This window comes from Clarias gariepinus, chromosome 2 (assembly GCF_024256425.1).
Source record: "Clarias gariepinus isolate MV-2021 ecotype Netherlands chromosome 2, CGAR_prim_01v2, whole genome shotgun sequence".
NCBI lineage: Eukaryota > Metazoa > Chordata > Actinopteri > Siluriformes > Clariidae > Clarias > Clarias gariepinus.
This window is the reverse complement of record NC_071101.1, coordinates 44,052,871-44,077,846: the sequence shown is the minus strand read 5'-3', so window position 1 is coordinate 44,077,846 and position 24,976 is coordinate 44,052,871. Positions and strand designations below refer to the sequence as shown.

The window sequence follows — 24,976 nt, the reverse complement described above, 5'->3', positions numbered from 1 at the left end:
TGTGTGTTGATGAATGCAAGTTTTGGCTGGAGTTTGTGTGTGCATGCAAATTTTGTGTAAAATCATGAAGGCAGTCTAGAAGTTTGTCTGGATGTTACAAAGGGCAACACCTGATAACACCTGACAAAACACACACACACACACGGTTGTCAACATTCAATTTATACAAATCGGCTCCCAAATGTATAACCAGCTGCTTAATTTGCAGCAAAGATTCAATAATAAATTAAAGAAGCTGTTACAGCAGGCACCAGTAATGAGCATGCGCCTCAATCTGTTATTGCTCCTCGCTCACTCCGTAGGCTCACTAGATAGATGGGCTTCCCTTCTGCAGGCACGCAAAGGGGCAGGCCACTGGGAATGGGTACGGCTGCAAAGCAGTCTGTGCTAATGGATTGCTGCCTTCCCCGCATTATTGAAGCAGGGTGGCGAGTGCAGCTCAGGGTCTGGTCTGACTGTAGAGATCCACAGAACCACGGAGTCAGGCCACGGACACTAAAAATGTGTAAGAGAGGCATGCAAGCTGGGTGATGTAACATGCACCAGGGACCTCAAAGAAATAAAACTGAATGCAGTGCCTTGACCACCGTGTGAAGGACAGCTGCATGAACACTGAACGACTCCCACTGCACTTGCACTCTCGGCTAGAGCCAGCCTTTGGTATCCAGCCACTGAAGATGGAAAAAAAGCCACTGTGTATCTATGTTAAGGCCCTGATTCCCAGCTGGAAAAACTACACAACTATCGGACGTTAGAAGGACTCCTGTCTAAGGCCACAACTAGTGGAGAGCTGGGAGGGGCTGGATTGCCAGGTCAGCAGAAGAGAAGTCTTTTGCTGCAGATTTGTTGCTGCTCATTAACAGATCAGTAACTGGTGTGTTCCTACAGGCTGCAGACTGGAAGGATCCAGAGAGACAAAATACATCACTGAATACACAGGAGACTCAGTACTGCTGCCCTGCTCCTGCACTGACCTCCACAGAACACCTGGGACATTCACATGGGAGAAAAATACAATAAAGATATCTCCTGAGAGTGATCAGTACAAAGAAAGATTTCAGCTGGTTAATGATCACTCTTCAGGAAATCTCTCTCTGCTCATATCACACCTGACTGTAGAGGATGGAGGAGGTTACAGGTGTAGTGTTAGAGGTGGTGAATACAGAGACGTCAGCCTCACTGTTGAAGGCAAATGATTCATTTTTATACACAATGCTACTTCAGTGATAATCTCATGACAGATTAATTTGATGTTGTAACAGTAATGCAATATGTTGATGTTTGTTCATTCTCCAGGTTGCACATTAAATCAGCAGACAGTGAGTGTGACTGGATACAAGGGACAGTCTGTTCTTCTGCCCTGCTCCTGCTCTCAACTACAAGCCAAACCACACACTCTCAGATGGATCTTTATTAAAGGATCTGATCACAAAGAGATCTTCCCAAAGGACCAGACAAATCTCTACACAGACAGAGTTCAGCTCATTAATGATCATCATCCAGGAAATCTCTCTCTACTCATATCACACCTGACTGTAGAGGATGGAGGATATTACGCTTGTAGCATTAATGCTACGGATGCAAATGTCAAACTTACAGTAAGAGGTAAAATTACTTTCTGAATATGAAGCAGATGTGAAGCTCACTACAATACTCTATGTACACTAATATATTAGAAATGAAAACATTACTGTGGAATAACATGATGAGGTAAACATTTAGCAAATCTGACCATCGAAATATGTATCATAAACTTAAATGTAATAATCAGATGTAAATGTACTTTGTGTTCTTACCTTGTTTGTGTTTCTGATTATGAACTCTGTGTTTTGACCTTCATACCAGCTTCACCTAATCCCAAACCAGGTACCTCACACACCACTGATACACACCAGAATGAAAGTCTTTGTCAGTACATTAGAATATCAGCTCACAGCATGAATACTAACTCTGTCTGGTCTTTCACGTTCTGTAGGCGTCACAACACAAACCCCAATGATCAACGACAAAACAACTGCACACACTGAAACATATTCTGAAAAAGGTAATGATCAGTACAGCACATTAACTTCTGTTCATTTCTTTATTTGTTATTTGTTCCTTTAACATTTACTGAAGCAGAATAGTCTCTTAAAACTATTTTTATGAACAGACACCTCTTTGTGTAATCCAAAATAATAATCTAGATGGTTAGTCAGTAAAACAGTAAAGTTTAAAGTTAGTCTTAGACTAAATAAAGCATCTACCAGACTCCTCCCTGTGAATTTTAGAAACTGTTTCTATAGAAATGATAACTTATCATAACATATACAATAATGAGAATGAGTGCATTAATATAAACCTGTGATGTGCAGCTGCACTGCTGTCAGTAATGATTCAGCACTGGTGATTAATCTGACCAATCAGAATGGAGAATTCAACCCTCATTCAACCTTTTTTCCTTTCTCTTCTGTTCCACACAGAGACTCCCACAAACCCGCATCCTCATTACACCACCATCATCATCTGTACTGCTGCTGGGATTCTGCTGATACTAGGAGGGGTTATGTGCTGGAAACACGGAGGTGCACACACACACACACACACACACACACACACACACACACACACACACACACACACGCTTACTTCTACAGTCTCAAACTTTTTGCTTTCATTCTGTAGAACAGAGACGAAGACAGACTGAGACTGATGTTGGACAAACAGGACAAAGAAGACAGCAGGATGGGAAGGTATATACGTATGTGTGCGTGTGTGTGCGTGCGCACGTGTGTGTGTAGAGGGTATGTTTGCATTTGTTCTTATGCAACATGCTTCCCCTTTTTTATACAGAATGATTCTGATGTTCTGTATACAGTTATAAATCCACAAACACCATCCAACAAAGAAGAAAAGGTGTGTATTAATCTAACAGTCTGTATCTTATATTTTCTCTGTTTGGTGACGTGTTGTTTATGTTCTATTCCTGCAGGATGATGTGATGTACTCGACTGTAGTCCACAGTAACACCATTACATCAGTACACACTCCAGTGATATCAGGGGAAACCACAGTGTATGCCAGTATCCAAACTAACTAACACACATACTGTATAAAAAAAAAGCAGGGTAAATGGATTTTATTATTTCTTTTGACACTTTCATGTTTTCTTTTACTGTGTCTCATTTTGATTATTTTTAGATCTTTAAATCAACAGTTTAATACAGAAATGTGTAATTTATAATTTCAATATACTATCTAAAGTATACCAATCCACATGACTAAATCTGTCCCCTTTCCCCACCCAAAAACTGTAACTGCTCCTAAGGTAATGAATCAACCATGCAAAAGTATTCATATAAAAATGATTAATAGAAAATATAAAGTAAAAATAAAACAAAATAACCTGCACTTTACCTTTAAAAAGAATCGGTCTGTGTGTGACGGAGAGAGAGGAGGAGGAGGAGAGGGGTTATTGTGTAACGACTTTTACACAAACACACGCTTACTCTGATGCACGGATGCTGACTTTAGGAGTGAGACTCATGTACTGAGACCAAGCATGGGAGATGATTTCCCACAGTCCCGCAGCACAAAAGAGAGAAAGAGAGAGAGAAAGAACCACCATTGGTCCAGATCATTGGCTTGGCAGAAAAGTGTATCAGACTCCTCGTAGTGCAAAAACCTAGCTTATTTATCAAGTAAAAAAAAAAAATTTCTATTGTTGTGCTACCGGACTGATTAACTGAAACCCGTGTGTCCGACTCATTTCTCCAGCACCCTCACATGCACACAGAAACAATATACCTGTCAGGAGATACCTCTAGAGGGCGTCGTGCACGCAGAGATTCCTTTTTGTGTCTTTTGTATTTTTGTTAATGTGGAACTACATTTCCCAGAGTGCACCTCAACTATGGCGTCTATTTTTATACAATACACGTGAGCTACTACCATGATTTATTTGCATCTTCGAATGTTTATATGTGTGTTTGTATCTGTGCAAATTTGTAACTTGAATGTCTCTAAGTGTGGGATTACTATACCTGTATTGTACCCTGATAGATTAGAAAATGTTGTAGTTACGTTCTCATTATTCTTTTCTTTGGTCTTATTTGGCAGACTGTGTATAATAAAGGAGTCAACCCAACAATTCAACTTTTTTCTTCTTCTTTCCTTTAAAAGAACAATTATCTTGTTAAAGGACTGTAGGAATCTTCAAACAAAGTTTCCATATTTCACTATTTCTGTTAAAAGCTAATACAGGCCTCAGAGCTTCAACAAAGTTACATAAGGGAGAAAGTCTAATCGACTGTCCCACACATTATTAACTCTTAAAAGGACAATGCTGAAAAATCAACTTTACAAAAGAAATGAATGAGATCACGTAGCTCTTACAGCTCGGAGCATATATAAGCTATTATTTGTTTTGCTGTATTATTTTTAAATAAACATACATAGGGGATATATAGAGTGCAGAATAAAGTGACGTATAATTTTTTATAATAAAATAGACAACATAATAAACTGAATTTTAGTTTATTTTAACTGACTTCCCCAAACACGACTGAGCAAAAAAAATTAGAAAGGCACAAAGACAGAGAAATAGCGCAAATAAACATGGACACGGTTTTTATAGTTGCTTTCGGCTGTTTCTATGACAAAAAAAAAAAAAATAATAATAATAATAATATGCTCATTTTATAAGTTTCTTTTTCAATGTCATTTAAATATTCTGATAGTTTCCTGATAACGCACACTCTTGGCGCGGTTAGAAGACTCTTAAAATATATCTTACGTAAGTTGATTGCTTTTCTAAATGTGTTTCCCGAACTGTCCCTTAGTCTTCTTAAGTCACGGCCTCTTACTGTATGTCTGAAGTTACAAGGCGCTGTCTACAGTGAAGGTCCTGAATTAGCTGACATCGGTTACTCAGGAATCATTTTTTTACTCCTTTTGCATGACAGCGTTAAGAAAGACAGCACTTTCTATGCAAATTAATCGTTGCACAAAATTTTTCCAATAAATTTTTTTTTCGACATGGGTTAACTTATTAATAGCATGCCATAATAGACAAATATATACAGATGTCGCCATTAAAAACGCACATTTTGAGAAAAGGAATCCTGTGACTTGCCGCGGCATTGCGTGGCTGCGCACGGCAAGCTGTGAAAATGCCCTTCATTACCTGTAAGGGGAAGTCGTGTTTCAGTCTGAAGTATTGTGTGTCTACTGAAGCCGAAAATGTGTTCTCTCTCTTAGGCGCCCATTGACAGCAAGCGACAGAGCTCACGTGTCAAGCTCAAACTGTAAATACTGATATGTATTAATTCTTCATTTTCTTCTCACCTTCAATGATGATACTTCTTCGACTGCGCTTTCTTCATTCAGTATTATAACTATTTTTAGTAGTAGTGCTCCGAATTTATTATTGTTATTATTATTATTGTAACGCACCCGTGCGTGTGTGCAAAAAGACTACAATGATGTACAGTGGTGTGAAAAACTATTTGCCCCCTTCCTGATTTCTTATTCTTTTGCATGTTTGTCACACAAAATGTTTCTGATCATCAAACACATTTAACTATTAGTCAAAGATAACATAATTGAACACAAAATGCAGTTTTTAAATGAAGGTTTACGTTATTAAGGGAGAAAAAAACTCCAAATCTACTGTACATGTATAATCTTACAAGAAGTGAATACAGACATTTCAGACTCACTGTTGAGGGTAAATGATACATTTTTATACACAATGGTACTTCAGTGATAATCTCATGACAGATTAATCTGATGTTGTAACAGTAATGCAATATGTTGATGTTTGTTCATTCTCCAGGTTGCACATTAAATCAGCAGACAGTGAGTGTGACTGGATACGTGGGACAGTCTGTCCTTCTGCCCTGCTCTTGCTTTCAACTACAAGCCAAACCACACACTCTTAGATGGGTCTTTATTAAAGGATCTGATCACAAGGAAATCTTCCCAAAGGACCAGACAAATCTCTACACAGACAGAGTTCAGCTCATTAATGATCATCATCCAGGAAATCTCTCTCTACTCATATCACACCTGACTGTAGAGGATAGAGGAAAGTACAGGTGTCAGATTAACAATGCTATGGATGCAAATGTCATACTCGTAGTAAGAGGTGAAATTACTTTCTATATTAAAAGCACATGTGAAGCTCATTATAGTATGTAAGAAATAAAATAGACATGAAATACTATTGCATATACTACTCAAACTGTAATAAAAAGATGTGGTATATTTATCCCACATGAATGAGAAAATGTGTATTATAATTAACAATGTAAGAAACTGAGATTGTGTTCTGACCTACTTTTTACTGCTCACTATGATTCCCGGATAGCCTTAAATAAAGAACACACTGCGTTTACACTTCATTGCACATCCCAATTTTCTATTTACTGTATAACTAATTTCACCTTTCTCTCCTTGCAGACGCACCAACAAGACCTTCAACATCCACTCCAGTAATTATAACAACTTCACCTAATCCTAAACCAGGTACCTCACACACCACTGATACACACCAGAATGAAAAATCTTTGTCAGTACATTAGAATATTAGCTCACAGCATGAATACTAACTTTGTGTGGTCTTTCACGTTCTGTAGGTGTCACAACACAAACCCCAATGATCAACGACAAAACAACTGCACACACTGAAACATCTTCTGAAAAAGGTAATGACCAGTACAGCACATTAACTCCTGTTCATTTCTTTATTTGTTATTTGTTCCTTTTACATTTACCAAAGCAAAATAGTCTCCTAAAACTATTTTCCATAAACCGAGATCTCTTTGTATAATCCAGAATAATAATCCAGATGGTTAGTCAGTAAAACAGTAAGGCTTAAAGTTAGTCTTAGACTAAATAGAGCATCTACCAGACTCCTCCCTGTGAATTTTAGAAACTGTTTCTATAGAAATGCTAACATATCTATCTATCTATCTATCTATCTATCTATCTATCTATCTATCTATCTATCTATCATGACCCCTATATGGTTTATACTGTTCCTAAAAGACTGTGTTTGGTTCCAGGGTTAAACAGGTCATACAGCACTACATGCACTATTTTAAGCTGTTTGGACTGAACTGTGTGTTAGGAGAGTGCGTACACAACCACTCTACAATGATAAAGAGCCGCCCAGTGGTTTTCTTTTCGTTTATTACAGTAACATCCCCCTTCTGAAATCAGGCCAATCACAAATGCCTGTCGATGTGATGCCAAACCGACAGAGGCCGCTCCTACACAAGTTGATTGACACTGGTGTTTTAGCAAAGACCCGCCCCGAGTAAGAAGAAGCTGTCGGCCATTGTTTTTCGCCGCTGGAGCAAAATGTTGCCTAAGCGAGTGTTGTGTACAGTTGTTGGGTGTAATAGCGAACACAGCAGTCGTCATTCACTACCTAGGGTTAGTGACCTAGGGTACCTATCTAGGGTTAGGTATCTGAGCCACTGAGGAGGCAGTGGCTGAATTTAGTTTTTGAAGCTAACGTTTCCGCTGATGCGTTCATGTTTGCGATAATCATTTTTCACCTGCTTTATAAACGCGGGTCAATATGAAGCAGGTTTTACTAGGAAGCTGCTCCTAAAAATGGATCTGTACTAACGCTTCGTGTTCCTGCTTCATCTTCACCAGGCTCGGTGAGTGTAATTTATTTTACTATGACTCTTTGCAGATCGCCTTTTCTAATAATCACGATGAATGCGGAGTGTAAGTTAACTTATACTCTAAAAGAACATGGTTATGGCTTCTTCTCTGTGTACATCCGTCTCTATATAATCCCTAATCGCCCGTTTATAATTAACAATGCATTAAGGTGACTGTCTAGTTGCAAACTGTGTACGTAGTCGGAAAACTATATTATGCTTACCTTTGTAACGTTAGATGGTTTATAACGATGTCTGTCGAAGATTAAGAAGTCATGTAAACACATCAGTAAACACATCGCGTCCGTATCTCTCTCGGTAAGTTTCTCCGCTTTTTGTTGTTGTTACTCGCGGCAGCGCAACAGCCCGTTAATTCATGCCCATGCAGTGATGAGAGACAAATCGAGTCGATGCATGTCCATTCTTTTAATTTCTGCGATGTCAGGCGATATTACAAACTTCCGCGTAGGTTCCGTACTTAAATCAAACCAAAAACGACTGAAGAAAACAGGCTCAGGCTCTATATTACAGCGTTTTCCAGTTTGGACTGCATTACCCACAAAGCATGGCCCGCACTGGACTACACTTCCGTGGCTATACCCCACGTGTCACGCCCCACAGAACTGGGGGGGCGGGCTCAGCAGAGGTCATGAGCATTTAAATTAGCATGTACTGAAACAGGTTGCTGAGAACAGAGCTAGTTTTTACCAGGTAAAGGTAGTGTTTTTTTTACACAATCCTTTTGAATTTTTAATTAACGTATAATACAAACTTTTCATTAGGACCCTAAAGATCATATTAACATTTAATGAAAAATATGATGTGTAAGACCTTTAAGCTATAGTAAGCATGCGTGGGTATGGCGCAAGAGAGCCCCGATGACATCACGTTGGCCGACATAAAAGCGGAACCGGCAAAGAACTTAAGGTGGAGAGATGAAGATACACAGCGCTACAGCGCAGAGGGGTATAGGTGACACCAAGTATACCCCTCTTGATCCGTTTTCTCATGTTCCCCGATTAACATCTTATGAGACTGAGACTTTGGACTTTTATACATGCACACATACTTACACTTTCTTTATTTTTGTACATATTTTGTAAATATTGATTTGTGGTGCACCTGGTTTGTTTGTTTATTTTTGTCACTTAAAACACTTTGGGTTTGTTTTGGAATTGTTGTGCCGCGTCTTTACTTGTTCCGCGAAGCCCCTATTTAGATTCTCGACCCCGTAGCTTTGTAACTAGCTTTGTTTTCATAGCCAAGCATTACAACGTGCTTTGATTAGGTGTACCTGGAGGTTATAAATAGGCATGAACTGGAAACCTCCTCAGAAAAGAAGCAGAAAGCTAAAGTAAAAATGGTGCTAGTAAAAAGATGTTTACCTCCATGCAAACGACTCCTTGATGATGATGATCGCCATGCTTTCTGTGTTGAGTGTTTGGGGGAAGAGCACGCTATTCTCGGACTCAAGGGAGAATGCAAGCACTGTGATCTCCTCTCAATCAGAGTGCTTCCTGCCCGGCTTGCATTTTTTAAAGGCAAATCACTAGCCGTGGGTTTTCAGGCAGCAGGTCAGGCTGGTGCTGCTCTGCACACCATGGCGGTTCTGCAGGCATGTCAGGCTGACTGTCAAGGATTTGAGCACTGGCAGGTCCATCGATAAAGGGACGTTTTCAGAGCTATGCTGAGCCATGGATTTTTCTCTCTGCACCACCAAGCAGACGGCCTGTGCCATCCTATGGCTGCTATGGTTGCCATGGAGAGATATTTATGGCTCCACTTCACGGGCATTCCTCCTTGATGCCCCATCTGGCCTTCCGGCCTGTTCCGTCAACACTGTCGCCACTAGGTTTCAGGAGGTGAAGCGATACGAGGAAGCGTTTGTGAGGTTTCTTCCCCGCCGTGCTCAAGAGTTGGGGGCGTCAGCCACCCAGGACCGTGGGGGTATCTCCCCCCGGGGAGGGGCGCGTAGAATTCCAACAGAGAATAAGAACTCCTTCCTGGCACCCTCAGGAGGCCATTGTCCAATCTCCGCCACCACTGGTGTTTCGGGGAGCAGTGGTCTCCAGAGGAATGTTAAGTGTTCGTTTGCCTTCTGCCACCTTTCAGAACGCCGAACATCTAACACCCCCCCAACTAGTCAAAGTGTCAAAACTTGTGCCGCTTTTAGAGAAACTGGCAGCGTGAAAGCTACTGCCAAGTATATCTCCTTCGGTTCTAAGGACTGTAGAGAGAGACTACAGAATTCAGTTTGCACATCGCCCTCTGCATTTCAATGGCGTGGTCTCACCTTCCGTAAACCGGAATGAGCGCATTTGTTGACACAAAAATCACAAACTTTGCTGAAAAAAAGGGGCCATAGAACATGTTACCCTGCCAGACAAACAGTCAGGCTACTATAGCCGGTATTTTTTGGTTCCCAAGAAGGCCAAGGGGGTTGCATCCAATTCGGCATCTTCATGGGCTGATCCGTTATCTCACACCCTGTCACCCCGCACATATACAAAATGCATGAATGCAGCTCTGGCTCCTATACAACTCCAGGGCATCCGTATTTTGAATTACATAGACAACTGGCTGATTTTTAGCTCAGTCTCAGGAGCTAGCGCTTCGACATCAGGATGTCGTCCTAGCTCATCTCAAATATCTAAGGTTGAGACTCAACGCCAAAAAAGCATTCCTTCTCCTCCTCAAAGAACAACGTATTTGGGGGTCCTATGGGATTTGATCGTAATGCAGGCACAACTGTCTCTTGCACCTATCGAATCCATTCTAGGTACCATAAAGAAGATTAAGCTAGGCCAGAAAGTGACTGTTCGTTACTTTCAGAGAATCCACATGGCAGCTGCATCCATGGTGATACCATTGGGCCTTCTGCACATGAGACCCTTTTAGTTGTGGCTGAGAGCCAGGGTATTTTATCCAAGGGCCAATCCCTGTGAGGCAAATAAGGATTACGCGCCAGGGGCTTCGTACCCTTACTATGTGGTTAAGACCGTGTTTTCTGACTTTGGACCCTCTCTAGGTTCGTGTTGTCATCGCAAGATGCTAACGACAGACTCTTCCCTCATGGTTTAAGCGCGGTCTTAGATGGTCGTCCAGCCCAATGGATTTGGAGAGGTCATCTTCTCGCATGGCACATCAATCGCCTCGAAATAATGGTGTTATTTCAGACCCTAAAATACTTCCTCCAGCAGTTGAGAGGTTACCATGTCCTAGTGCGGGTGGACAACACTATGGTAGTCTCTTACATAAGTCACCAGGGCGGGTTGCGTTCACGCCACTTGAACAAGCTAGTGCAGCAGATTCTGCTTTGGGCCCAGGACAAGTTCTTGTCCCTATGGTCAATTTATATTCTGGGGCAAATGAATGTGGGAGCAGACTTGCTGTCTAGACAAGCTCTGACACACGGGGAATGAAAACTTCACCCCAAAGTGGTCAGTCAAATTCGAAAGAGATTTGATGTAGAAGGGGTGGACTTTTTTGCCTTGCAGGACACAGCACAATGTCCCCTTTACCACTCCCTGACTCCTTCAGCTCCCCTGGGTCTGGACGCTATGGCCCACACGTCAGACTGCGTCTTTACGCATTTCCTCCGATAGCTCTGCTCGGTTCACCGCATGGACAGGACACGGGACTCGGGGAAGTCAAGGGGAGGCGGCGTGTGTTTAATGGTGAACGGCAGCTGGTGCAACAGCGCAAGCGTTGTTCCTCTCACATGCTCCTGCATACCAAATCTGGAACTACTGTCCATCATGTGTTGTCCTTTTTATCTACCTCGGGAGTTCACATCGGTCATAATCAGTGCCGTTTATATTCCACCACAAGCGGACACGGACACTGCCTTATGCGAGCTGCATGAGGCACTCACACAGCACCAAACACAACACCGAACTTTTATCAGCATATCACCTGCCCCACCAGGGGCGAAAGGACACTGCACCACTGCTATACAACGGTCAAGGACGGCTACAAAGCACAATCTTGTCCACCGTTTGGTAAATCCGACCACGCCGCCATCTTCCTCATGCCAAAATACAAACAAAGGCTGAAACAGGAAGCTCCGGTTTAAAGGGGGGTCGCGCGCTGGACGGACCAATCGGTGGCCGCGTTACAGGACGCACTCGATGACGCAGACTGGGACATGTTCAGAAACAGCTTCGATGATGACGTCAGTGTGTTTACGGAAGTGGTTGTGGGATTTATCGGGAAACTAGTGGATGATACCGTGGAAAAAAAGACTATTAAAACGTTTCCCAACCAGAAGCCGTGGGTGGATAAAACCATCCGCGACGCTCTGAGATCTTGCACCGCTGCCTACAACACGAGACTCGCTTCAGGGGACATGGAACCGTACAAGGCTGCGTCATACAGCGTCCGGAAGGCGATAAAAGAGGCGAAGCAGCGCTACGGGAGGAAACTAGAGTCACAACTCCAACAGAGTGACTCTAGGAGCCTGTGGCAGGGATTAAGGACAATAACGGACTATAAAGCACCAACATCCGGTATGACGAATCGGTATGACATCGCGATGCTAATGCTAGCGGCGCTAATGCTAGCGGCGCTAACGGCTACAGACAGGAAGTCACTGGCAGCACCGGAAGCGCGTTCATCATCACCGAGCATAACGTGAGGAGAGCCTTCAAGAGAGTGAACACCAGGAAAGCAGCAGGACCAGACGGCATCTCAGGCCGTTTCCTCAGAGCCTGCGCAGACCAGCTAGCACCTGTGTTCACTGAGATATTCAACATTTCTTTATCTCAGTCGGTTATCCCCACATGCTTCAAAGAGTCCATCATTGTTCCTGTCCCAAAAAAAACACATCCTGCTTCTCTCAATGACTATCGCCCTGTAGCCCTCACCTCAGTAGTGATGAAGTGCTTTGAACGCCTGGTCAGAGACTTCATCATTTCTTCACTACCAGACACACTGGACCCACTACAGTTTGTATACCGTCCAAACCGTTCCACGGACGATGCAATCTCACATCTCCTCCATACATCTCTCACTCACCTGGACACTCGGAGGGGGAATTATGTGAAAATGCTCTTCATCGACTACAGCTCTGCATTCAATACCATAATTCCCTCCACACTCACCACCAAGCTGGAGCACCTGGGACTCAGCTCATCAATGTGTCAGTGGATCTCCAATTTTCTGACTGGTAGACCACAGGCAGTAAGGATGGGCGGACATGTCTCAGCCTCCATCACTCTCAGTACTGGAGCCCCCTAGGGTTGTGTTCTGAGCCCCCTGCTTTACTCTCTGTACACCTATGACTGCGTGGCCACTATCAACTCCATCACCATCATCAAGTTTGCTGACGACACTGTCGTGGTGGGCCTGATCACCAACAACGATGAGACGGCCTACCTGGAGGAGGTTGGAAATCTGGAGAACTGGTGCCAGAGAAACAATCTCCTCCTGAACGTCAGCAAGACAAAGGAGCTGATAGTGGACTTTCAGTACAAAGCAGGTGAGGAACTACCAGACCCCCATTATCAACAGGAGCCCAGTGGAGAGAGTGGACAGCCTCAGATACCTCGGTGTTTACATCACGCAGGACCTGGCATGATCCTGTCACATCAACACCGTGGTAAAAAAGGCCCGGCAGCGTCTGTACCACCTCAGACGCTTGAGAGACTTTAGACTGCCCTCCAAGGTGCTCAGGAATTTCTACTCCTGCACCATAGAGAGCATCCTGACGGGAAACATCACGACCTGATTCGGGAACAGCACCATGCAGGACAGACGAGCTCTACAGAGGGTGGTGCGATCAGCTGAGCGCATCATCCGCACCGACCTCCCCGACCTGCACTCAATCTACACAAAGCGGTGCTGGACCAAGGCCAGGAAGGTCGTGAAGGACCTCAGCCACCCCAACAATAAACTGTTCACTCTGTTGCGGTCTGGGAAGCGATTCCGCTCCCTGAGGGCCAACACAGAGAGACTGAGGAGGAGCTTCTTCCCGCAGGCGATAAGGTCTCTCAACCACACCACTATGCAGAACTAACACAATATTTTCACAATTTTCACAATCAATCAATCAATCTTTATAAATCCATGGACACTATGCACTATGGACAATTCCACGCACATCACATCTACACTACATGTTTACGTTTACATTCTGGACCATTGCACAAGGACACTTTAATAACCTTTGCACAAAGTCACTTTTTTTATGCATATTTGCACACCATTATATTTCTATTTGTACAGTATATTTCTATTTTCAGTTTCTATTTTTATTTCTATTTTTCCTAGTTAAATTTTATTTTTTTATTTAAATTTTCTTATAAAAATACTTATTATAAGCTTAAATTCTCTTTTTTAAGGTCACTGGCGGTCGTGTAAGCATTTCACTACATTTCGTACTGTGTATGACTGTGTATGTGACAAATAAAATTTGAATTTGAACACTTCATCCTTGAGAGGAATTCTAGATGGTGCGGGGAGGATGTGGGGGAGGCACCCCCACGGTCCTGAGGAAATGAGCCTCAGGATTTCTTCTTCGAAAAGAAGACAGTACATAGATCTGACTTCTTTGAGGCGGATTGCAAAGCTTAGCACGCCGCACCCCAGTCTTACCAGGGGGCGCCCGGCTCATAACACTTTCCCTCTGTGCCTAACGCCTCGCGAGAGTCAGACCCGGTCGGGACTGGGTGGCCGACAATCCCGACTCTTGAGCACGGCGGGAAAGGAATTTCCCGAAGGCTTGTTCATATAATTTCGCCTCCCCAACCTAGTGGCGACATTAACAGCGTCGCCAAACAAGCCGGAGGGCGAGATGGGGGGATTAAGGAGGAACGCCCGATCTATATCCTTGATTTCAGTGGGATTTAGCCACGGGTAACTTTCCGCCAAGAATGACGTTGAAGAGCCCCGCCAGTGCTTAAGTCTTTCAGCAGGTGATCAGCTGCCTGAAAGCTTTTCAGGGAGGATGATTTCCCAGGAGAGAGATAGCCACCAGCATCTCTTCTATCTGGGACATCATCATATAACCGTGCCTTCATATCAACAATATTAAAATAAATCCAAGTTGATGGCACGAGAAACACAGGATGAATAAGGCTATGCCAAGAAAGAGTTCACTCGTCATGAAGGTTGCCAAAAAAGGGGGGAGAAATAGAGAAAGAGAGCGGTGCTGAGGCTCCTCCCACTGGCCACCCGACAGAAACTACGATATGCGTTTGATCGATCGCATGCATTACTTACCTGCAGTAACTCTTCCATACCCACGGAAGCAAGATTATGTCTTTCCTATCCATTCAGAAGAAAGGCCGATGTCGCTTGAGAAGTGGATGGAAAACTTCCTGATCTGGGGAGAGCGAGAGAGAAAGGGGGAATTCCAGATTACACTGTTTAACCCCAGGTACAGTGGGAGCCACGTCAAACAGCCGCTTGGAGCATGATAGGTCAATGACAGGACCGTGACAGGACCATGATCGATCCGTGCACGGAATGTGATCCCCCGCGATGACGTAGTTAACGATGCCCCGCCCCATAAACGCCCCCATGCGCTTTCTAAAAAGATGGTTGCAATGCTGTATAATTCCGCCAGATGGAGCATTGACTGCTTCAGTTAACTGCAGTGTCCAAGCAGCCGGTTACTATATTTAATATATATATACTGAACTTACGTCAACATAGTTTCATAAATAGATGATGTGGTAAAAAAGAGAAATAAAAACGATTCATAAAACAGATTTAAATCACTCAATACACAATCCATGATGCCTATGCTATGTTTAATTAATGATTAAATTAATTAATTAATAAAACTACTTATTGCAATATTTTTCACGACATCCTTAATAATACTTAAATACACGGTTACATCTGTAATTTATCTTTACCAGTCGTTGTAGGTATGGAATACAAATACGGGCTATGTACAGTATTTTACATTACGGTGTATTTTATCTATTTCCGTTTAATACACTGGTAGATAATATTTTGCTGCAAAGTAAAGCTTGAAATTTAACTTCTGCTTGAGTTTGTTTTCGTTATATTTTTGATGTTTTCGCTGATGTTTTTTTCGCTGATAGTCATAAATTGGCATAACAAATCGATGAATAACACATAATATCTGGAACAAATATCTGTCCATACGGATCAGTATGTCTTTTGTCATTTAACCAGCATAACGTTCCCCCATCAAAGATCTGATGGGACATTAATCACTTATCACTACGGTGAATAGATGCGGCAGCAGAGACAGATTAAATCCCCATAAACATTCACACCTGAACACAATACTAACAGAACTAAACAGTTCCAGAGGGTCAGCGCCTGTTATCAGGACAGGAATCACCTACAGGTCACTACTGTAATTTTTACTGCTTATATATTTTTGCCATAGTTTTATTTGGTTTTACGCGATTTCATGTTTTATCTGTTTGTGTGTGTACGTGTGTGTGTGTGTGTGTGTGTGTGTGAGTGTGAGAGAGAGAGAGAGAGAGAGAGAGAGAGAAAAAGAGAGCGTGCGCGCGGGAGAGGGTTTATATTGTGATTTATCCAAGGTTACTAAAGACTGGCTTACTACTAATAAAAATATTTTAATGTAACCCATGGGTCTCAATTAGAAAATCAGCCAACGCTGTAAACACATGACACGACAAATTATATAGGCTACTCTGAAACGTTAATTTGAACATTTAAAAAATGTATATATAAAAAATGACGGGGCTTCTCAGTCTTTCGTTAATTTTACTACTGACTCGAAACCGATGTGGCTTATTAAAGATGCACTGTTTTATTGGACATGGGTGTTTTGTAATGTTCTGCAAAATAAACCCTGTCTACGGTTCGAATATACTGTGAACGTCTTAAAGTCACGTCTCTAGATCCTTCTGCAGTAATGTTATCGTGGTGTAAATTATTAACGTATCGATGTATTTCACTTGCAGACAAAATAGACCATGTCTAGTAACGAAAGTAATGAATTTGTCACTACTCTTTTCTTACGCAGCACGGCTAAAAAGATAATAGAAATGACACCAATCCTGCCATGATGCTACCCTACCACTGGCTGGGGAGATGAACTCAGACTTTACAAAACTTAATATTATTTCATGAGATGAAATTAAGCTAGGATGAAGAGAACAAAAATGAACTCCCCTCTGTGTAATATCTAAGTAGAGTGTAACTGGAGCAGCCACAAAATGCCCCCCGTGTAACTCTGATTAGGAAAAGCTCACAGACACCAAACCTGTAGCACTTTGGTGTAATTTTTATTATCTTTTTAGCCGTGCTGCATAAGAGAAGAGTAGTGACAAATTCGTTACTTTTAATAAGGTGATGTTTGATTGAATATTATATAATTTCCAAGTTTGATAGTGTCGATTTTAGAGTGCATTATACGTGCGATGCGAAAAGGAAGTAAATAAACACGTAGCAATGCAAAGAGGACAGAGCTGCGAAATATTTAAGCAATATAAATTCAACAAAGTGTGATCATAATGGTTGTTGTTGCTGCTGTTTAGGTAATTGGTTCCATCGTGTTACTGAACTGTGTTCACAAAACCGAGCGGAGGGAAAGAAAAACACTCGCTAACGCGTTTGAATGAAAAGGGGCGGCGTCTTTTCTTTAAAGATAGCGATTGCGTAATGGGGGCAATCCGGGGCCGTGGGGGGGGGGGGGGGGGGGGGCATAACACACCTCTGAACGTCTTTTGTCTTGTAAATGATTATCTTCGTTCACCTTCCAATCCCCCACAGCGCACACACTGTTGCTATGTCTGTTGGGGCACTTGGTTATACACAGCACCTTAATGTATGAAACACTTACTTCCTGGTTTGTTTTATTTCAAATATTGCTTATTACCTTTTCTCGCAAAATAAACATTATACATAAACATGTTATCATTGTGTAAATTATTAACATATTGGTGTCTTTTAATTAAGGACAAAAACAGACCCTGCGCTTGTGTTTAGGACTGATGCTAAACAGCTGTGTTCATAGGTTTAATCAACGATTTACAAGACAACAAGCGTTTGTGGATGAGAGGTGTGTGTGTGTGTGTGTGTGTGCGCGCGCGCTCCTGCATTTCTCCGTTGCTTTAACACAAACATTTGGGCGCAGACAAGTAAGTCTGAAGTACCCCTCCCCCCGCCAAACACACACACACACAGAGCAATTAGCACCATGTCATAGTCAGTATTCTCCACTGTATTCTCCACTGAGGTTTCTTACCTTCCACTCCTTCTAAGTTTTGTCTTTGCTCTTTTAATGGAGTTCTTAAAACCCCCCAAAAAATTATACTGAGAAAAAAATGGTTATGGGTCACATAATCACAAACACAAACCAGCACAGATACATATGATCAAGTGTTTAACTGTTGTTTTCATTTGTTTCTATAACCAGTAATAATATTAATAATAATAATAATTATTATTATTATTATTATTATTATTATTATTATCATTATTATTAGCCCAACTCTTTGACTATTTAAAACAATGTCGGGTCCCATTTTTTGCACATTGAAGTTGTTGGTTTAAGTAAATGTATTTTTAAATACACAAACAATCCCCCAACAATTAAAACACGCACACATGACTTTAATAATAAAATTTATTCTTCCAAAACTAGTCAAAGGTAAAACAATAATTTGTATAAAACAGGTGAAAACATGTTTAATTTTTGCTTAAAGGTCATTAAAATACCCGGATAACACCAGCTGCTTATCAGTCTCTATCTGGTTCTTTTATATTAAAATATCATTTTTAAAAAATATTAAAGATGGAACTGTTTAATTCTTTGTTTCCCCCCTAAAGTATCAGACGTTTTGCAATTCTATGTTCAGAATATACAGTAGACCTGACCAAACATCATTCTAAAGCTGTTGCACTGTGACGTCATCCCTCCTACAGCTCCCTCAACAGCTTGTTCAGGCTCCTCCAGTAGCTCCAAAAGGCCAACCGTCATCCGTCTAACCCCCCAATCCTCCACAGCAGAGCTCTGCTTAAAGACAACAGGAGAATTTAGTGAAGACAAAGATAAATAAACTTTACAGAATATCTGGTTGTAATAAATATAAAAGATATTAGTAAACCTTCACCACAGAGTGTGTAAAATACTGTTTTGGGGAATTCTGGAATGTAAATAAACTGGGATAACTTTAACCATTCAACTTTGTTAGTGTTAACCCCGGTCTGTCTTTATTATCGTCCGCATTAAATTAAAATGCGCTTTTCATACAATTAAGTTAGGCGATATAACACTCGTATACATTAGTTCATCTCTGAAGCCAAACTATAACTTCCCGAGTACTGAAGCCCCCCACACCTCCCCCCACACACACACCTCCCCCTCCCTCCACACCTCCACACACACACACACACACACCTCCCCCTCCCCCCACACCTCCACACACACACACACACACACACCTCCCCCTCCTCACACTCCTTAACTGATAAACACTTCAGAGTTTTTATCCAGCTCGGTAACTAAGCGCTCGCGCTACCGCACAAAGTCACGGCCAAACTGAGAAAAATATAAACCTGGTTATGAGCGTTTAGCTCGCTAGCTCCTGTACATCTATCCTCAGCTTGTGTCCTTCATGAACTGCATCACATAATATTCACAGATATAACCTGCAGATTAACTCTTACCCAAAGAATAAATAAATGCTAAATTTATCCAGACAACACGCGGTCAGATTCTAAATGCATTTTTATAAAGCACAAACACTCTTCATCCGGTAGTGCAGCTTTTGTAATAGGGACATTTATAGTATTTTCGAAGCTTTAGTGTCTTTTTTAGTTAAAGAGGAGTGACATTGTGAGTTTGTGATACTGACAGTAAGCTGTAATGTTAACTCCAGACTTGGTAAACAGATCATTAAGTTATCTAAAGTTACATCTGACCGCTGCTGGTGCTGCCAGTGATTTTCAAAACTGGGAAATAAACTGTAAACTAATCCCAAACAAATTTTATAAATGAAAACACCACTTACCGCGAATAGTCCATTAAGCCGCCATCTTCATCTCTAGTGCAGTTTGGCAGCGTCAGTTCGGCGGGGGTGGGTTGTTAAAATCACGTGATTGCAACTCAGCGCAGCTAAATTGCTGGCTTGTGTTAACGTGTCCTTGAGAACGAAGCGCCATCTAGTGGTGGAACCAGGTCAATGCATAAATAGGGCTTGAATGGGCGTGTTTACTGTGAAATCTTGACATGCCTTTCTCGAAGAAAAAGGAGGGGGGACTACGGCGTGAATGGGGCAGCCGTACGCCATTCGTACGCAATTCACACGGCCGCGGCTATTTGGCGTGGCTCCATCTGTATGCACCGCAACTCGTGATTCTCTTTAAGAATGCTAGCCGCACGCTAGAGCACTCGAAACAAAGGTGTGGAGATCACGTTCCGAAGTGATCTATCACGCGGAGGTATGGATCTAACAACTCCACCATATCGGTGAGTTAATACTTTTAAATTCACTTGCACACATCACACGCAATCACAATACGATTCTGAAGACAAAAAGATCTGGGGAATGTTCTGGTTCACTCCTACTGTATTTATAACCTGCAGGTGCGGTCACCTGACCGAGGTTATATATGCCAAGATTTGGCATGTTTGATACACACATGCTTTACAACCGGCAACACAGATAGATGTTCCCATAGCGTTTTCACGCAGCATCGAGTGTAGCTTTTGAAAGGGAACTTTTCTCTCTTTTTAATGCATTAATCAATCAGTCTGATCTTCAATGTAATTAGCTTTTTTAAACACCACTGTAGGTAAAAAAAAGGGATTTAAAAGTAAACGTGCACAGATTTCACCCACAGTTCACTTTTGCTGCTCATTTATTGTTGATGTACAAACATAAAATAAATGAAATAATAATATTTTTGCTCCTTTAATTTAGTTTCTTTTATGGGTATAAGAAATGTTTCTCATCAGAAAAAAAGAGTTCAGGTTTTATTTGGCCAGGGAGCATAAAGATTGGATTTTGGAGTAATTGAAAAAGTCACAGACTGACACCATTCCAGAGTGATGTGCCTGGCAGGGTAAGAAGAGAAGCTCATGAAGCGATGCACCCATCATGCATAGTGGCCACTGTACAAAAACCCCCAAAGAAATTCATATAATGAATTTATTTTATCATGGACTATTTAAATTCCACAATTCAGCCCTTACAATACTTTAGCTATATTTTTAGACAGCAATGCAGCAGCACTTTAGTCCTCCTCATCTGTACACTCTGAACCTGGTTATTCATCCTTCAAGACATATTTCAGACTTGGGTTTTGTTGTTCAAGGCTACTATCATGCGCTCATCACACCATCATGCAAGAGCGTAAGATGCTGAAGTGTATCATGAGGTCCTTGTGTTGGTTCAGTTCAGGCATAATAACAGCACAGAGCTTTAAATGAAAATGATAAAATTTGTTCAATTCTGTTCAATTCAATTTTTATAGCAATATTAGTATTTTTTTTATTATTAGTCATGAAGTTTCCACCAAGAACACATCTGCTTTTCACATCCCGGTTGTTCATTATTAACAGTCTAACAAATTAATATTTATAAGACCTCTATAATAAATATAAGAACTTTAAATGTGTTTGTGTGATTTTTATTAAAAATGACATTCCTGCATTAGATCATGATCAGGTGATCAGAAAAGTATAAACATCACCCACCTTGATAAAAGTTTCTCTACTCTCAAAATCTCATTCTCCTCACGTCTGCGCAGAACCCAAACTGACTTCCCCCAAGACATGATGTACACTGAACAGTCCGCCTCTAAATATTTGTATGTGTTCAGATTGGTGCACTTGTGTTATCCTGATTGAAGGATGATCAAAAGCACCACAGCAGACGCCACAGGAGGGCAAACTGGTGAATGTTTTAAAGAGAATTAGAAATTGGCATTGGCATTACACATGGAAAATACTTATGCAGATTTTTTCTATAGTAATTATATTTTTCAAACAAAAAAAAACATGTTAACCCTGTAATGTTGAAAGCTGTTTAGGTTCACAAGCAAAACAGTGCTATTACTTTTGTACTAAGTTAAACTTAAATTAGCTTTGATTTAAGCTTTTGATTTCAGTTAAACCGCATCATGTTTCTCACTAAAATGCCTTAAAGATGAATCTATGCTGCTTGTAAGTTAAAGTTCAATAAAAGTAATTTGTTTATCACTAGTGGTTCCAGACCTTTGACCTTAAATATAAATTTGATTTAAATTTTTGATTTTAATCTTTAAATATTATATTTGAGAACCCATGAAATAGACAATATAAATGAATTACCAGGACATGCCAAAAGTAATTAAAAGAATGAATGCTCGAATAAAAAATAGAAAACAAAACAACAACAAAAAACAAGATAACAAACAAGCAAATAAGTAAGATGTTTACAGAATACTAAAGTGAAAGATTTACTAAAATATAGAGAATAAATCATGTACTGTACAGTATATACTGTACCATGAAATGGATTTAAGTTCATTGAATACTGAACTGTGTGCAATGCAGAGTTATGTGTAAAATATTCAAGCAATAGGAAATTGTAAAAAAAAAAAAGTTCTTTAAATGTATTTTATACTGAAATTTATGAAATAGGAATATACTAATTTACACACATGCTTTTTCAAAGTTCAAATTTACACTTAGAATCCTTTGTAATTTTGTAATTAGTTTTAAGCTAAATTTCAATTATTTCTTAATACAAAATGTAAAGCAAAAATAAAACAAATGAACCTGCACTTTACCTTCAAAAAGAATCCTGACAGATCAATATTTCCGTTAGTGCACACGTGCAAGTGTGTGTCTATTTGTGCGTACACAGGCAGGAGCGCGTGGAAAGGATGAGGGAAAGGGCTACTGGAATAACTGCTCTCTTAAAACTGGATCTTTAACAAGGAAAGTATTTAATGACACTAAATAGTCTATTGCAATATTTAATCACCATTCGATGATTTATGTGATTTAGAACATAGACTCAGTTCCTCTGTGCAATAGAGATAAGAAACTTTTTCACACCTATTTGATCAGTGGTATGCTGCTAAGTTTGCACTTCCTGTCTAAGCACTTCCTCTCAGTGTGTGTGACCCGTAGAGTGTGTTCATTATGATGAGACTCGGTGCAGCAGTTGGTCAGTGTGTGTTTAGCTCTAATTCTCTCTTTGGATTAATGTGTGTGTTTGGGTCCTCAGTAAGAATGCAGGTGTGTTTTCTTCTCCTACTCATACAGCTTCATGTCACTGAAGGTGAGTCTCCCTCTCTCTCTCGCTCTCTCTCTCTCTATGTAATAAAGTATTAGAACTTATCCCCTATGAAATGTAACGTGCACACTAAGCAACAGAAAATATTTGCAAGAATGTAGAGTCTTTCTGTTCGCCATCAAAACCAGATGCAAAACACTAACTTACACTGTTTGTGTGTGTGTTGTGTACATTATATGTCAGCTCTTTAACAGCCAGACAAACCTCTAAAGTTATCTTACACAAAAATTGCATCCGTGTACAGTATACAATTTGCATGTATACAACTTCCCTCCCAAATGTGTAAGCAGGTGCCTAATGTGCAGCAAAAATTCAGTAATAAATAAAAGGACACATTTAATTTACATGAATGTAAATTCACGTCTTAGTGCGTATCTTTCACTGGTATAATCAACATCTGGGCACGCGTGTGTGACAGGTAGAGGAAATGATTCTACAACAAAGGTTAACAAGAAAAAGATTGTTAGAATTCTTATGAGTAAATGAACTGGTTCATGTATTACAGTACCACTCCACACATGCAGAGGGCAGTGTGATGCCTTAGTGAGTTACCTAGGACACCGGCAGCTCGAATTCCGGGTAGTGATGGAACGTTCGAATCATTTTAGTGATTCGGTTCTTTGAATCTCGTTCATCGAAATAAATGAATTTTTTTTTTATTTGTTCTTTAGTTTATTTCGTTTTTTTGATCGGAAATAAAATTTAATGTTACATTTTCAATAAACAGACCCCCAATATGTCTACAGTACATACACAAATCTTGGCTAAAGTTTGAGTAATGAAAATGTTACAATGCATCTAAGAAGATATCATAATAAACAGAATAAGTGACTCACCATCATATCTTCTAGTCTGAGTCGTTCATCTTTTAAATTTATTGCACAGAATAGCGTCTATGGGAGTCAGGTGACAAAAGAACGGATGGTTCGGACTAGAAAAGTCATTGAGAGAGAATCGTTTAATTCTGTTTTATGTGTATTGCACTGCATAGCGTCTATGGGAGTCACGTGGCAAAAGAATGAACGATTTTGAGTAGAAGAGTCATTGAGACAGAATTGGTCAATTCTGTTTCCTGTACATAACCTACGGTGGATTTGTGATGCTTTGCACATGTGAAACTAAACGAATAACTCTCCCACACTTTTGATTTCTGTTGAAGTATATGGGAAACGTCTCTAGGGTTACGTCCGTAACCCCAGTTCCCTGAAGGGTAACGAGACGCCGCATCACGAAGTGACAGCTATGGGGATTGCTTCCAGAAATCGCGTCTCGAAGACATATCTAATCAACTTCATATTTACGGAATATTGCGGAAGAGTATAAATAGGTGTCAGACAAACCTACTACAGCTTCCGAAAGCTCACAAGCGCCCAGGCGCATATAAGTATGGCAACGTGACACGGCGTCTCGTTCCCCTTTAGGGAACTGGAGTTACGGACGTAACCCTAGAGACGTTCCCTTTCAGGGGAACTTCGAGCCGCGTCACGAAGTGACAGCTATGGGGACGAGAAGGCCCACTCCGCCATGCTTATAGGTGCCTGGCCTGAGCCAAGAGCACCTGAGAGGAGTTGGGTCGAGGTCGACGGCGTAAAATTTAACAAATGTGTGCGGGGTGGACCACCCGGCGGCGTCGCAGACCTCTTGAGGTGTCGCCCCCGCAGCCAGAGCCTTGGAGGCCGCCATACCTCTGGTGGAGTGCGCCCAGACTGAGAGCGGAGAGGCTTTACCAACTGCACCATAAGCCATGGAGATGGCCTCCACAATCCATCTACTGAGCGTATGCTTGGTCGCTGGTAAACCCCTCTTTTGGGGGCCGAAGCACACGAATAGCTGGTCAGACCGTCTCCACGCCGAGGAGACGTGGACATAGTGACGGAGAGCTCTAACCGGGCAGGTAAGGTTTAGCCTCTCCTGTTCCGGCGTCAGGAAAGGTGGAGGACTGAAGGCCTTGAGCACCACTGGCCTGGTCACTCTAGTAGGGACCTTGGGAATATATCCAGGTCTTGGATGTAGAAATGCCTTGACTAGCCCAGGGGCAAAGTCAAGACAGGATGGTGCTACCGAGAGCGCCTC

General features: G+C 41.3%; 1 protein-coding gene and 2 long non-coding RNA genes across 3 annotated transcripts in view; all 3 read left to right on the top strand.

Annotated features, from left to right (window-relative positions):
- The window catches only part of LOC128543559 (cell adhesion molecule DSCAM-like), a 235,707-nt gene that overhangs the window by 63,693 nt on the left and 147,038 nt on the right, over nt 1–24,976 (top strand). The window lies entirely within an intron of this gene.
- Nucleotides 2,616–3,074, top strand: LOC128543612 (uncharacterized). Its single transcript, XR_008365756.1, has 3 exons — nt 2,616–2,732; nt 2,833–2,895; nt 2,972–3,074. It is a non-coding gene; the product is annotated as an uncharacterized LOC128543612 (long non-coding RNA).
- On the top strand, nt 5,824–6,686 carry LOC128543634 (uncharacterized). The gene is made up of 3 exons (XR_008365758.1): nt 5,824–6,127; nt 6,442–6,507; nt 6,618–6,686. It is a non-coding gene; the product is annotated as an uncharacterized LOC128543634 (long non-coding RNA).